General features: G+C 40.4%; 1 protein-coding gene and 1 long non-coding RNA gene across 2 annotated transcripts in view; one reads left to right on the forward strand and one right to left on the reverse strand.

Annotated features, from left to right (window-relative positions):
• The window catches only part of LOC106606985 (zinc finger protein 850-like), an 898172-nt gene that overhangs the window by 156444 nt on the left and 727211 nt on the right, over window positions 1-14517 (reverse strand). The gene's annotated exons all lie outside the window — the stretch shown is intronic.
• Window positions 1372-5313, forward strand: LOC106606995 (uncharacterized). The gene is made up of 2 exons (XR_001329151.2): window positions 1372-3598; window positions 4055-5313. It is a non-coding gene; the product is annotated as an uncharacterized lncRNA (long non-coding RNA).

Consider the following 14517-nt stretch of genomic DNA (forward strand, 5'->3'; position numbering starts at 1 on the left):
AAATTGCAGATCCGTATCACATTGGGTGAGGCGGGTTGCCGGAAGGTATATTTCATTTCAAAATGGAAAAAAAAGATTGAAATATATTTAAAAAAAATATGAAAAAAACATTACATTTACAACAAACACGTCTTACTGCTACGCCATCTTGGATTACAAGATGACTCTCAGTTAAAAACAATTGGATTTAGCAAACTCTGAAATTATTTAGTATTTCAATGCCCATGAAAACTGTTTTCGCAGCGTAACATAAGGAGACACTAAATGTTACGTAGTTCGAGTGCATTTCAGAATAGAAAAAAACTGTCCGACAGCAAGATCCCGTATTTAAGTTGACGTTCATCATATGACAAGCCTAACGTTATGACTATAACTACTGTTCGCTTTCAGTCGGTCAACTTCGGTACAACATACTATGGGAAAAGACAATCATTCCCCATGCCGACCCAAACGGATACTAATTGAAACGGCCCATGGCAGACCACCCAGATCTGACCCCGCAATTTGCGTCAGTTTGGCAATTTATTAATTGTCTTTGTTTGAAACACTCCTGTCAATGTTGAGTAAGGACGCACACCTGATTACACATAGAAGTAGGACTAGTCTACCTGGCCTGTGTGCAAATCTAGGCCTATAAATGTTCCCATTTGGGGATGTCTGACAGTATTTCTGATTGTCTTAAAACCTGTTAGGGACAGACGTTCCGCTAGCGGAACGCCTCACCAATATCCAATGGTATAGAGTGGCGCGAATTACAAATACCTCAAAAATGCAAAAACTTCAATTTTTCAAACATATGACTATTTTACACCATTTTAAAGACAAGACTCTCCTTTATCTAACCACATTGTCCGATTTCAAAAACGCTTTACAATGAAAGCAAAACATTAGATTATGTCAGGAGAGTACCCAGCCAGAAATAATCACACACCCATTTTTCAAGCTAGCATATATGTCACAAAAACCAAAACCACAGCTAAATGCAGCACTAACCTTTGATTGTTGGGTTTTAATTCACTTATTAGATGTGATGCATTACCATTTACAGTAGATGTAAAAAAAATGTATGCAATTTTTCTCGTAAAATAGCGATAATATTCCAACCGGGAGACGTTGTATCCGTTCAAACACTGAAAGAAGAAAATGGAGTCGTCACATGCACGCGCGCACCATTGCCATTGTTCTCAGAAGTACCACTCTCCAAAACCCCTACTGTTTTTCGCCCAGAGACTGCAGAGTTATCATTCAACGTTCTGGCGCCTTCTGAGAGCCAATGAAAGCCTTAGAAAATGTCACGTTACAGCAGAGATCCTGTATTTTCGATAACGAGGCTACAGAAGGCCAAGAAATGGTCAGACAGGGCACTTCCCATATAGAATCTTCTCAGGTTTTGGCCTGCCATATGAGTTCTGTTATACTCACAGACACCATTCAAACAGTTTTAGAAACTTAGGGTGTTTTCTATCCAAATCTACTAATTATATGCATATTCTAGTTTCTGGGCAGGAGTAATAACCAGATTAAATCGGGTACGTGTGTTGGCTTTGGGGATGACAAGTGAAATATACCTGCTGGAGCTCGTGCTACCGGTTGGTGCTGCTATGGTGACCAGTGAGCTGAGATAAGGCGGGTTTTACCTATGTATTAATATGTATTAATTTATTTCGGGATTCTGGGTAATCTACAGCAGATTTATGGAGAATTGCTGTCGGTGAGTTGAAAATTGAATGGTCCTGGCATAGAAATGTATAAAGTTGACATTACATCATAAAATGTATATTATCTATACTGTGTGGGAGTGCGATTTATATCCTGTCACTACTGATCATTCATCCATACTGTGTGTGTCCCATCATTGCAGCTTTGGAAATAAATGAACTATCCATCCATTGCTCCTTCCTGTGTTGACTCACGGACTTGAGGGACCAGGAAGGTCACGCTAGCTCGATATCTAGCTGAAGTTTGCAAACGTTTGTCACACCTCATGCTTTTCATGAACTGTGTGGTTGTGTTATCTAGAGGGAACCCGTTAGCACAGTAGGATCTGGTGCCTCTTGCCGTGGGTTCAAAACGACAGAGGATATCAACCTGCTTGCTCGTTTTTTTTTTGTTGACACAACAGGCTGAAAAGCGCCAATGCTTCAGGAAGCTTTGTTTCCCCATCAACTACTTTTCAGCATATTCTCTGTAGTCGACTACGGGAGTTTTGTCACTTTTTCCACCTTGGCTTACTGCTAGCGCACTAGCTGACTGACTTCTGGAATCGATCTATTTTGGATGTTGGGGATTTTCCCAGCCATCATTCTGTATGTCTCTGCTCTTTTGATCTGCAGTCATGTTTTAGTTGGGTTTTGTTAGTTGGGTTCTAACTGGTCTAGTTGGGCTCCAGCTCGCTGACCATAACTAGTTGGCTAAATAGCTAACGTTAGCTGGCTGGCTAAGATAACTGCACATAGCTAATATTCTTTGATTGATTAGATGGTGTTATGTATTTCCAAAACGTTGGTTTACTTTAATCACTCAATTCATGAGTGCAAACGAATGGTTTAATTTGAAGTTATACATTTGAAGTTATTTCTGTTGTAGTTTACATCATAGGGAATAGGCTGGTCCTCCACACTACATCACACCTGACTTTATCATTCTTCTGAATTCTGATTGGTTTTATGTAATACCTCCAAAAATAGAACAGTGAGGTGTAACTTTGCATTGGAACTTAAAACAATTTTATTTTATCTTTTATTAGCTTTACCATAACCTAAACATTTTATTTCTCTCCGTCACCCACTTTACATGTTTAGATAATAAAGCACTTGACCTTTCCACTGCATTAACAATGGAGGATTGGTTGATTTCCAGTTTAAGTATTTAAGATGATTAACGAGAAAAGTATTGTCCAACCATCGGGTAACTTGTTTCATGCACATCAAAGGTGAGGGTGAATTTCAGATGTTCACTGCTTGTATTGATGAAGGAGTGGAATCGATGAAGTTCCTCTGCTGTCCCCTGGAATAGAAGGAACACGTCATCAATTAAGACATTTACAGAGCCTGATGAGCTGCTAGAATGGATTGTTAGGGCTGACAATCACATCTTCTCTAACAACCCCACATACAGATTGGCATAATTAGATGCTATTTTTAAACTACAATGACCATAATGCACTGCGTGCCTACTTGTCTTGTCTGTGTTTATTTTACACCTGCTATGTAAAAGAGACAGAATAATGCACGATGGTCAATGCAATCTGGAATCCTTGGGACATCCCTACCCTAAACCCTAACCTTAACCCCTACCTTAACCATTTTAAATGTCAACTTCAATGGGCTAGGGACGTCCCAAGGATGTATCTCTACCTGAAAATACATGATCTAAGTGATTGATAGTTGGTATTCAGCATAAAGCCTTATTTACTTTAATGAACTACTAAAATAGTGATTTTTGTCAGACAGCAGCTCTACACTTTATTGACTGACTGATCCATTCATCCTTCCATCCCTCCTCAGCATTCCTCTCCTCTGAAGACCCAGTGAGGGTGGAGCTCAGTCAGAGAGCTGTTGAGGGACTGGTTAGGAAGAACACTCCTACAGCCAGAGAGGTGAGAGGTCACACATGGTTTGGATGGTAAATATTTATGTCCCCTTAGCGGTTCATCACGTCAGCTAAAGGGAACATGTTCCATCTATGTTTATTTACATTAGTGCAAATTGTCCACTGATATTGGTGTAATTTCTCAACCCTTTTGTCTGTATGAAAGTTAATTTCCCCTCAGACACACACATTTGTTCTTTGATATAATGAAGGTAATCTGTGTCAAATGTACTTTTCCCCACTCATTCACCCTATCTCTTTACATTGCTTATGGATATTCGGTGGCCTGACTGCATCCAGACTATGTCAAAGGCCCATCCTGGTAGATCTGAACCCAATGCAGCTTGGAGTGATCAGAAGTCACATTTAGGTGCCAAGTGTAACTGAGGCCATAGATGCTCCATATCCATTACTTTGAGTGTTTTATATAATATGACTAAATGTGTTTCTTTCTGTGTTGCAGGGACAGTCAAGAAATGGAACAGCAAGGCCACAGAACATGACATAAGCAGAGCTGTGGGAGACCACCTCAAGACCACCTTCATTTGTTTTATAATATGTTCAAATAAAATCAAGCTTTATTTATACAGCACATGGATGCAACACAATGGCTTCACAGGAAAAAAACTATGAAAATAAATATAAATATTTAGTACACAACAAACATAAGAGGATAAAAAACAAGACTAACAACTGAAAGACTAATGAACATTCTAAGGAAATGCCATTGATTAAAATATTAATTGGATGCGATATCCAACCCAGTTAAGACAACAAATATATCCAAGATTTTTGTTGGACAAGTGCTCACCACCAACAGAAAACGTCCATATCACATTATAATCAACTACAATGCTTCACCTTCTACAAAATAAACATGGTGTCTATTGGATGTCAACAATTAAAAACAAGAAAAAACATGTATTTCTAAATAATAATATTCAATTGTATTATTTTTTTCTAATTTTTCTTTCTATATTCTATATTACATTCTTTCTATTTTTCCCCACTAGCTTCTAGAACTCTCGTCTTCCTAAAACTCACTAGCTTCTAGAACTCTCGTCCCCTTGGAATGAGCACAAACAAAACTCATCTCCAATACGGAAAAACATGCAGTCAAAATAAATTGTGATCCATGGTTTAAGCACTGGTTAAATGCAGAACACAAATCTTTTTGACTGCCCACCCTTGAGACAATCAGCAACCAAGTTGTCCTCACCACGGACATGTCTGATTTCAAGAGGAAACTCCTGCAATGTCCGTAGTAACTTTCCACCTCACTACAGAGCTTCTCTCACTTTTCAGGGTTCACTAGATAGACATGTTGTTGGATCGGGGCCCAGTCCCCAATGTCATGCTCTAGTACATTTTGGTTGGCACATCTGAGAATGTACCCTGATATTCTAAAAGCAGGGCAACAATGTCAATATAATTGTACCCAAAAATTGTCAGTTGGTTACATAAATAATGATTACTAAATGTTACATGAAATATCAAAACCAAATGTACACCCCTTTGTTAATATGTATTGGCAATAATTAACTTAATGGTGAGGCATGGAATAATAAAACATCTTTTGTCAGGCTGGATGTTTGAAATATGAGGTGATTTGAGTCATGCTTCTTCAGTAGTGGAATAAAGACAATTAGCATTTGAATGTTGTAAAGAAATACTGGACTGATGTAGGATTGTTAATAAAATTGATTATAGACCAATTTATTATACTGCGTCCATGTGTATAGGCTGCAAGTACGTTGAAATTAAGTTGTTTTAAAGTCATTGAAAAAAACGACCCAAAACAACATTTTCAACGTATTTTTAATGACATTTTGCTAGGTGGGATAGCCCAATGTCAAAACACAGTTTAAACGTGTCTAAATCAATAACCAATATGCAGAAACCGTTTGGGATACATTGAAAACCTAAATATAACATGTGCTATATACACAAACATCTGCCACAATAATCATATTACTTGTATTTTTTAAAACGAGCACCTTATAAATTGCACAAGCACCAGAAACGCTGTTGTTTTGATAAGTAGCAATAAATCAGTGATATCGATTAGGGGGAAAATCCGGTTGTAGGTGATGTTGAAACTAACAACTAAAAAAAACACATGGAAATGGGAGATATATTTCACCTCACTGGTTAGAGGACAACCTGCAGAAGACAGTCAGCTACATTTTGGAGTGATACATTTAAATTTAGGGGTCGCTAAACAAAGGAACACAACACTTTTGTCATCACTCATCGATATCACGTTGAAATCAATTGCGTGAAAAAGGGGGAGATGAGGTTGCACGTCCTGTTAAAACTAACAGCTCAAAAACCACATGGAATCTGGGAATAATGTGAACATCACTGGTTAGAGGAACCTTTGTAGAAAACAGATTACTACATTTTGAAGTGTTGCATTTTGATTCCAGTGTGTCACCAACGTGGTAAGTGTAACAACTCTTTTTTTGTTAGTCACTTTTTGTTAAATCACATAAATAATACTCCTCCTTTTCAGAGCCTGGATTTTCCCCCTGAGGCTAATATCCATATCTTGTAGAAATCAATAGAACAGGGGACAAACGTTTAGGGTTCTACATTGTGACATCATTAAAATACTCCTACAACAATGTTAAAACATTCTCCATTGTGACATTAAAGCAAATCCTTCATCTATGTATTTTCTGATGTTTGATCAGAGATCTTTTATCAAAGTATCTCTTGTCACATTGATCACAGCTATAAGGGTTCTCTCCTGTGTATATTCTCTGGTGCAATTTTAAATCACTTAAGCTAACAAAACTCTTTTCGCAGTCAGAGCACTTCTTCGGGCTTGGGGACAGTAGTCGGAAGTTTGGATGAATGAGGTGCCCAAAGTAAACTGCCTGTTACTCAGGCCCAGAAGCTAGGATATGCATATAATTGAAATAGAAATAGAAAACACTCTAAAGTTTAGTCATATTTTGTCTTGTTTTCACATTAGTAGTAACATCGATAACTACTTGAAGATCCTAACAGTAACACACACCTACTGTAGGACCCATAACTTATAACTTCCCCTAACCACAACACAGACCTAATAACAGACTCTAAAGGAGAGTCTCACTCTTGAATCAAAATAATTTGCAAAAAACAATTTGACAGAGGAGAGGGGTACAAAAATTAAGAAATTATCTCTTTCAAGGACAGTCTCGCAAAAACCAAGCATTCTTACTAAACTGTGATTTACCACCTCAAAATACTCCTGCAAAACGTCTATTTGCACCTCTCCCGGATGGAAACTACTAATGTAATGGCTGTGCTCAATGCAATGGCACTTATAAATGTAGATCCTTCAAACACCCCCAAACAGGGAAACAGATCCCTATCAAAGGTGTTATCACATGCACCACTAAGGCAATTACTTATCTTATAACTTTTTGGAAGCGAACCCCTTGATTTCGTCCCTACATTATATCAGCATCGAACATGTCACCCTCCCTAGGAGAGGGGGTGACCTCGACAATTTATTGTTAAAAACAAGAGGCTGCCTGGATCTTTAATTTAAAGAGCCTTGCTCCTGTCTGTCTCAACATATCCATTATTGGAATATTGCTATTCATTGTAAATGTTTCTAGGTCTATGTAGCCAAATTGTATCTATGACCATATGCTATCCATTTATGTTTTATATGTTCTATTTATATCTGTAAATTAACCAATGATATCAGGCCACACTCAGACATGATTACAGACACCTGTGTGTGTCCTTTGACACAATATAAACCAGTTACCTGCAGTGTTTGTCATTATACTGTGATGAAGACAGCTTGTCTGTGGAAACGTTGGTTATTAGGTTATTAAATTATTGCATCTGAGCTCCTAGAGTGTGAGGTTCTCCTTTTCTTTTTCAGGCCACCGGGGTCTGACAACTTGGATGGAAAATTACTGAGGATAATAGAGGACGACATTGCCACTCCTATTTGCCATATCTTCAATATAAGCCTACTAGAAAGTGCGAAAACCCTACCTTGTCACAACACAACTGATTGGCTCAAATGCATTAAGGAAAGAAATTTCACAAATTAACTTTTAATTATTATTTGTTCTGTGACAAATGGTGAATTAGTTATTGATTTATACCGCTTTTAAATGGCATTTTATAGATTTAGATGTATTTCTATAAAATCAAAATTTGGAATTTTTGTTTAAAAAAGTTTTAAAATTATGGAATTTTAAATGGAATTTTATAGATTATCATTATTAATATAGATAATTTTTATTCAAAACAAAGGTTGTAAAAGTATGCTAGACATTTATAGAATAAATCATACCTAGTTTGATGTTTTTGTGACAAACAATGAATTAGTTATTGATTTTTACAATTTTAAATGGCTTTTGGCCAATGTCTGTTGAATGTCTGAATATAAATCCAACTTTACCTCGGTCTGAACTTTCATTGTCTGAGTCTCATTTTTAGCCATATTACTCATTGCTAAAGCCAGGACATTGTGATTAGGAAACTATGAGAACCACACAAAGTCCAGGGGGTGATCATGCTCTACCACTAAGGGTCAGTTTAGTTGGAGCAACGTAAGACAGTCTCATGTTCCAATTGTATGTTTTAGTAGCATGAATTGTTCCTGTTGACACCGAGGTGAAGAGCGGAATAATGGAAGGAATGAATCCCAGCCTGACGCTTATCACCTGTGGAAGGCGGGACTTCCAGCCAGGTGCGGATTTCATTGGCCTTTTCAGGTGTGATTTTAGATCCTTCAACCGAAGTCGCGACTCCCCATAGTATGTTGTACCAAAGTTGACTGACCCTTAAGGGAACTACACTGCCATAAATACAAGGAAAGTCAAGTAGTATTTTATTTAAAAATATATATACAAATCCGGCAAGGCACCAACTTTGAGAAGGGTTTAAAACAAAGGTATCAAACAATTCATAAATGTTATTGAATGTAGGTATGTTTCGCCTTTAATGTAATGGCATTGAAAACAATGAAAAAAGGAGAATACGGTAGCTGTGTTTGAATACCCATACTAACATACTGTATACTACATACTTAATGAGTATATACTACATACTATTAGTTAAATTGAGGTAAACTGTAACTACATACTTAATGAGTATATACTACATACTATTAGTTAATTGTAGTATACTGTAACTACATACTTAATGAGTATATACTGCATACTATTAGTTAATTGTAGTATACTGTAACTACATACTTAATGAGTATATACTACATACTATTAGTTAATTGTAGTATTTTATTTATTTATTTATTTTTAAATTTTATTTCACCTTTATTTAACCAGGTAGGCAAGTTGAGAACAAGTTCTCATTTACAATTGCGACCTGGCCAAGATAAAGCAAAGCAGTTCGACAACATACAAAAACACAGAGTTACACATGGAGTAAAACAACATACAATCAATGATACAGTAGACAAAAATAAGACTATATACAATGTGAGCAAATGATGTGAGATAAGGGAGGTAAAGGCAAAAAAAGGCCATGGTGGCAAAGTGAATAAAGTATAGCAAGTAAAACACTGGAATGGTAGAATTATAATTTGAAGAAAGTTCAAAGTTAAAATATAAATAATATGGTGCAAAGGAGCAAAATAATAAAATAATAAATAAAATAAATAAATACAGTAGGGGAAGAGGTAGTAGTTTGGGCTATATTATAGATGGGCTATGTACAGGTGCAGTGATCTGTGAGCTGCTCTGACAGCTGGTGCTTAAAGCTAGTGAGTGGGATAAGTGTTTCCAGTTTCAGAGATTTTTGTAGTTCGTTCCAGTCATTGGCAGCAGAGAACTGGAAGGAGAGACGACCAAAGGAGGAGTTGGCTTTAGGGGTGACCAGAGAGATATACCTGCTGGAGCGCGTGCTACAGGTGGGTGCTGCTATGGTGACCAGTGAGCGGAGATAAGGGGGGGACTTTACCTAGCAGGGTCTTGTAGATGACCTGGAGCCAATGTGTTTGGCGACGATTATGAAGCGAAGGCCAGCCAACGAGAGCGTACAGGTCGCAGTGGTGGGTAGTATATGGGGCTTTGGTGACAAAACGGATGGCACTGTGATAGACTGCATCCAGCTTGTTGAGTAGGGTATTGGAGGCTATTTTGTAAATGACATCGCCGAAGTCAAGGATTGGTAGGATGGTCAGTTTTACGAGGGTATGTTTGGCAGCATGAGTGAAGGATGCTTTGTTGCGAAATAGGAAGCCAATTCTAGATTTAACTTTGGATTGGAGATGATTGATGTGAGTCTGGAAGGAGAGTTTACAGTCTAACCAGACACCTAGGTATTTGTAGTTGTCCACAAATTCTAAGTCAGAACCGTCCAGAGAAGTGATGCTGGACAGGCGGGCAGGTGCAGGCAGCGATCGGTTGAAGAGCATGTATTTTTGAGCAGTTGGAGACCACGGAAGGAGAGTTGTATGGCATTGAAGCTCGTCTGGAGGGTTGTTAACACAGTGTCCAAAGAAGGGCCAGAAGTATACAGAATGGTGTCGTCTGCGTAGAGGTGGATCAGAGATTCACCAGCAGCAAGAGCGACATCATTGATGTATACAGAGAAAAGAGTTTGCCCAAGAATTGAACCCTGTGGTACCCCCATAGAGATTGCCAGAGGTCCGGACAGCAGGCCCTCCGATTTGACACACTGAACTCTATCAGAGAAGTAGTTGGTGAACCAGGCGATGCAATCGTTTGAGAAACCAAGGCTACTGAGTCTGCCGATGAGGATGTGGTGATTAACAGAGTCAAAAGCTTTAGCCAGGTCAATGAATACGGCAGCACAGTATTGTTTCTTATCGATGGCGGTTACGATGTCGTTTAGGACCTTGAGCGTGGCTGAGGTGCACCCATGACCAGCTCTGAAACCAGATTGTATAGCGGAGAGGGTGCGGTGGGATTCGAAATGGTCGGTAATCTGTTTGTTGACTTGGCTTTCGAAGACCTTAGAAAGGCAGGGTAGGATGGATATAGGTCTGTAGCAATTTGGGTCAAGAGTGTCACCTCCTTTGAAGAGGGGGATGACAGCAGCTGCTTTCCAATCTATGGGAATCTCAGACGACACGAAAGAGAGGTTGAACAGGCTAGTAATAGGGGTTGCAATAATTTCGGCAGATAATTTTAGAAAGAAAGGGTCCAGATTGTCAAGCCCAGCTGATTTGTAGGGGTCCAGATTTTGCAGCTCTTTCAGAACATCAGCTGAATGGATTTGGGAGAAGGAGAAATGGGGGAGGCTTGGGCGAGTAGCTGTGGGGGGTGCAGTGCTGTTGAATGCAGTAGGGGTAGTTAGGTGGAAAGCATGGCCAGCCTTAGAAAAATGCTTATTAAAATTCTCAATTATAGTTGGCTTATCGGTGGTGACAGAGTTTCCTATCCTCAGTGCAGTGGGCAGTTGGGAGGAGGTGTTCTTATTCTCCATGGACTTTACAGTGTCCAGGAACTTTTTAGAGTTTGAGTTGCAGGAAGCAAATTTCTGTTTGAAAAAGCTAGCCTTGGCGTTTCTAACTGGCTGTGTGTATTGGTTTCTAGCTTCTCTGAAAAGTTGCATATCGCGGGGGCAGTTCGATGCTAATGCAGAACGCCACAGGATATTTTTGTGTTGGTTAAGGGCAGTCAGGTCTGGGGAGAACCAAGGGCTATATCTGTTCCTGGTTCTAAATTTCTTGAAAGGGGCATGCTTATTTAAGATGGCGAGGAAGGCATTTAAAAAAAATAACCAGGCATCCTCTACTGACGGGATGAGGTCAATATCTTTCCAGGATACCAGGGCCAGGTCGATTAGAAAGGCTTGCTCGTTGAAATGTTTCAGGGAGCGTTTGACAGTGATGAGTGCAGGTCGTTTGACCTTTGAACCATTATGGGTGCAGGCAATGAGGCAGTGATCGCTGAGATCTTGGTTGAAAACAGCAGAGGTGTATTTAGAGGGCACGTTGGTTAGGATGATATCTATGAGGGTGCCAGTGTTTGCGGCTTTGTGTTGTACCTGGTGGGTTCATTAATAATTTGTGTGAGATTGAGGGCATCAAGCTTGGATTGTAGGATGGCTGGGGTGTTAAGCATGTCCCAGTTTAGGTCACCTAGTAGCACGAGCTCTGAAGATAGATGGGGGGCAATCAGTTCACATATGGTGTCCAGAGCACAGCTAGGGGCCGAGGGGGGTCTATAGCAGGCGGCGACGGTGAGAGACTTGTTTTTGGAGAGGTGGATTTTTAAAAGTAGAAGTTCAAATTGTTTGGGTACAGACCTGGATAGCAGGACAGAGCTCTGCAGGCTATCTCTGCAGTAGATTGCAACACCGCCCCCTTTGGTCGTTCTATCTTGTCTGAAAACGTTGTAGTTAGGGATGAAGATTTCAGAGTTTTTGGTGGACTTCCTAAGCAAAGATTCAGACACAGCTAGGACATCCGGGTTGGCAGAGTGTGCTAAAGCAGTGAATAAAACAAACTTAGGGAGGAGGCTTCTAATGTTAACATGCATGAAACCAAGGCTATTACGGTTACAGAAGTCATCAAAAGAGAGTGCCTGGGGAGTAGGAGTGGAGCCAGGCACTGCAGGGCCTGGATTCACCTCTACATCCCCAGAAGAGCAGAGAAGAATGAGTATAAGGGTACGGCTAAAAGCTATAAGTACAGACAAAGGTATGGTGGGATGTGAATACAGAGGAGGTAAACCTAGGCATTTAGTGATGATGAGAGAGATATTGTCTTTAGAAACATCATTGAAACCAGAAGATGTCATAGCATGTGTGGGTGGATGAACTGAGAGGTTGGATAAGGTATAATGAGCAGGGCTAGAGGCTCTACAGTGAAATAAGCCAATAAACACTAACCAGAACAGCAATGGACATTGCATATTGACATTGAGGAGAGGCATGCTTAGCCGAGTGATCAAAGGGTCCGGTGAGATTCAGACAGCTAGCCGGGCCATAGGTAGCAAGCTGGTGGAAGATGGAGGGAGGTCTGTTTTTAGCCACCTCGTGCATTTCAGTCTGTGGGTTAGTGGGGTTCCGTGTGGAAGGGGGGACCAGTCCAAGTTGGCAAAATAGTTAGTTATAGTGGCCCAAGAAAAGTGTCCGAATAGACCTATTCAGATCGCAGCCGATAAGACAGCTAACGATTAACGATTAGTGGGCTGCAGATGGGCGATCAGGTTACGTCGCGACGGAGGGGCCAGTTGGATAACTCCCTCGGGCAGATAACGTCGGTGGTCCAGTCGTGAAGGCCCGATGGGCTTCCGCATCGGCAGTAAAGCGGGTCAGGATAGATGATTGTAGCCCAGGGGACACTTCAGCTGGCTAGCTCAGGAAAAGCCCACGAGTGGCTGACGGAACTCTTCAGCTGGCTAGCTCCGGGATAATGTGTATTAATTCCGGGACCGACGTTGCCAATAGTCACTCAGGTAGCAGCTAGTTAGCTGCAAGATCCAGGTGTAAATGTCCAGAGCCTGCGGTAGAAATCGGGGAAAGGAGAGAGAATAGGTCCGGTGTGCTCTGGTCTGAGTCGCGCTGTACGAAAACTGGCGATAGCTTTCGAACTAATGGATAGCTGAGGACAGCTAACCGTGGCTAGCTGAACTCCAACGTTAGCCAGTGAAAATGGCTAACCTCTGGCTAGCTTCTGTTGTGGATTTCGGATTTGAGGTAAATTATACTTTCTTTTTTAAATTGGTAAGGCGGGTTGCAGGAGAGTGCTTTGAGGTTGAGTTTTAGAAGAAAAAATGTAAAAAGATAATGCGAAGAAAAATATGTAAATATATATATACACGGGACACGACAAGAGGAGGGTAAAGGACGTCTGAACTGCTACGCCATCTTGGATTTAGTATACTGTAACTACATACTTAATGAGTATATACTACATACTATTAGTTAATTGTAGTATACTGTAACTACATACTTAATGAGTATATACTGCATACTATTAGTTAATTGTAGTATACTGTAACTACATACTTAATGAGTATATACTACATACTATTAGCAAGAAGCAAAGGTAAGTTGCTAGCTAGCATTAGACTTATAAAAAAACTATCAATCTTAACATAATCAAATCAAATTCAAATCAAATCAAATTTATTTTTATATAGCCCTTCGTACATCAGCTGATATTCTCAAAGTGCTGTACAGAAACCCAGCCTAAAACCCCAAACAGCAAGCAAAGCATGTGAAAGAAGCACGGTGGCTAGGAAAAACTCCCTAGGAAAAACTCCCTAGAAAGGCCAAAAACCTAGGAAGAAACCTAGAGAGGAACCAGGCTATGAGGGGTGGCCAGTCCTCTTCTGGCTGTGCAGGGTGGATATTATAACAGAACATGGTCAAAATGTTAAAATGTTAAAATGTTCATAAATGACCAGCATGGTCAAATAATAATAATCATAGTAGTTGTCGAGGGTGCAACAAGCACGTCCGGTGAACAGGTCAGGGTTCCATAGCCGCAGGCAGAACAGTTGAAACTGGAGCAGCAGCACGGCCAGGTGGACTGGGGACAGCAAGGAGTCATCATACCAGGTAGTCCTGAGGCATGGTCCTAGGGCTCAGGTCCTCCGAGAGAAAGACAGAAAGAGAGAAAGAGAGAATTAGAGAGAGCATATTTAAATACACACAGGACACCGGATAAGACAAGAGAAATACTCCAGATGTAACAGACTGACCCTAGCCCCCGACACATAAACTACTGCAGCATAAATACTGGAGGCTGAGACAGGAGGGATCAGAAGACACTGTGGCCCCATCCGATGATACCCCGGACAGGGCCAAACAGGCAGGATATAACCCCACCCACTTTGCCAAAGCACAGCCCCCACACCACTAGAGGGATGTCTCCAACCACCAACTTACCGTCCTAAGACAAGGCCGAGTATAGCCCACAACGATCTCCGCCATGGCACAACCCAAGGGGGGGGCGCCAACCCAGAC

This window comes from Salmo salar, chromosome ssa02 (assembly GCF_905237065.1).
Source record: "Salmo salar chromosome ssa02, Ssal_v3.1, whole genome shotgun sequence".
NCBI classification, from domain to species: domain Eukaryota; kingdom Metazoa; phylum Chordata; class Actinopteri; order Salmoniformes; family Salmonidae; genus Salmo; species Salmo salar.